Source organism: Bison bison, unplaced genomic scaffold (genome assembly GCF_000754665.1).
Source record: "Bison bison bison isolate TAMUID 2011002044 unplaced genomic scaffold, Bison_UMD1.0 scf7180017864485, whole genome shotgun sequence".
Lineage (NCBI taxonomy): Eukaryota > Metazoa > Chordata > Mammalia > Artiodactyla > Bovidae > Bison > Bison bison.
This window is the reverse complement of record NW_011495045.1, coordinates 7,217,744-7,219,938: the sequence shown is the minus strand read 5'-3', so window position 1 is coordinate 7,219,938 and position 2,195 is coordinate 7,217,744.

The window sequence follows — 2,195 nt, the reverse complement described above, 5'->3', positions numbered from 1 at the left end:
TAGGTGTAGTCTGCAAGGTCACACGGCTACTGACTGATACAGCGGAGACAGATTCGACTACGAGAGCACAGATTCGACTACGTAGCATTTAGTTCTGAACACTACGTACGCTACAGTAAAAGAAAAAAAAAATTTTTGCCTTAGGCTGGAATTTGGACGCCACTGTGAGAAAAGTATGGTCTTTGCTTACTCTGGAGGCAGTCTTCACCATAGTATGTACTCCTATTCTTTAACCTCCTTCAGTCTTTTTTTGTTTTTATTCGTGAGTGAACTTATTACCATTTGAATAGCTTTGTCCGAATCTATTCTTTCTTCTTCCCCGCAAGGCGTTAAGATCTTACCGCAAGGTCTTTATAAATTCAAGGCTGGACAAGGCTGGCTCATGTTTATGCCTTTCTTGGTGTGAAGGTCTTGGTATGAGGTAGGGAAAGTCACAGCTATGGTCTAGTGGCAGATATGTAATTCATAATCACCAGGTATGAAATTTATGATTATCAGCACTACTAAGAATTTTTAAGGTAGAACTTAATGTTTATCAAAAATTTCATTTATGTATGAAATAATGCACATAATTAACAATAAAGTGGAGTTTACTGTGCGCTAGGCACTGTTGCAGATTTAATCTTCGTAACAACCCCATGAGGTAGTTACTGCCCTCATTTTACATATGAGACAACTGGACAACAGAGTTCGGGTGATTTGCAGGTTACACAGCTAGTAAATGCAGAACTAGGATTAGAAGTCAGGCCAGCTGCCCTGGAGTCTGTTCTCTTAACTGATAGAATATTAAATAGCTCATATTTTCCCTAAGATGTGTTGTTGACCCAAAAAGAGGAAAAAAGAAAAATTAAGACCTAAAGGTTAAGAATAATTAGTCATCCTGATTGCATATGATAGGCCAGGAATTACTTTCTCTTATACACTGGGATCTATTCTGAACATAAAATCGTTCACATCTGGTATTGTTTTTCTTGCAGCTTGAATTACATTATCCCAATGCTCTCCTGTGTTGTCAGAATTATCCCTGCTGTGTTTGGTTGTATCAATAGATACCTTATTTGGGCACTCCTTATCTGGGTACCCTTGGCTGCTGTCGAGTCTGAATGCTGCATTAGGTGAAAGAGCAGAACTTAAGGATGTTAGGAAGGAATTTGGGGCTTCCCTGGTGGCTCAGTGGCTCATCTCAATGCAAGAGATGCAGGTTCAATCCCTGGGTTGGGAAGATACCCTGGAGAAGGAAATGGCTATCCACTCCAGTATTGTCTGGAAAACCCCATGGAGAGAGGAGCCTGGTAGGTCGCAGAGTTGGACATGACTTAGAGACTGAACAACAGGAACGATATGGGTAGTGGAAAGAATGGCACTTACACCAGTCCTAGATATTTGGCAAGTGAAGGTATAATTCTTCCACATTCTTTATTATACTGGAGAAGTTATTGGGGGAAAGATGTATGCTCTCTGGGGCTTGTCTGGGCTTTTATGCAGATCACATCATATGGTTTGAATGCCACTCTCATGGGCATTCTCAAGAAAACATGGCCTAACCACTGTAACTGCAACATGAATTGAGAGTTTGGAATTATAAGTATGTTCACATTCTCTGCTATTGCTTAGCTTTCCACTTGTAAACTTTAGAGGAAAACTTTATATAGAAGAATCTTTATCCTAATTATGTCATAACTAAATTGGATTTTCACATATCACATCTTTATTGGATTCTTTCCCTTTTCTAGGCAGTTTACTAGTTAGGGATAAAAGATAAAATATCCATTTTCTATTTTCAAGGAATGGAGTCTAATAATGTGTGCATGCTCAGTTGTGTCCGTCTCTGAGACCCATGGACTGTAGCCTGCAAGGCCTCCTCTGTCCATGGAATTTTCCAGGTGAGAATACTGGAGTGGGTTGCCATTTGGTACTCTAGCACATCTTCCAACCCAGGGATTGAACTGGCATCTCCTGCATTGGCAGGTAGATTCTTTACCACTGAGCTACCAGGGAAGCCCCATGAGTCTGATAATAGGCAATTACAATTCAGCATTATGGAAAATGTGCATTAAGAGAGGAGTCACTTGGGGAAGGGGACAGCTTGCCACAGATTTATCCACAGTTTAGCAGGACCATAGTGTGCTTATTGGGTTTCAACATCTGATTTTCTTTTAGGGTTGAAATCAGTTTATCAGGTCTAGAAGTGATTG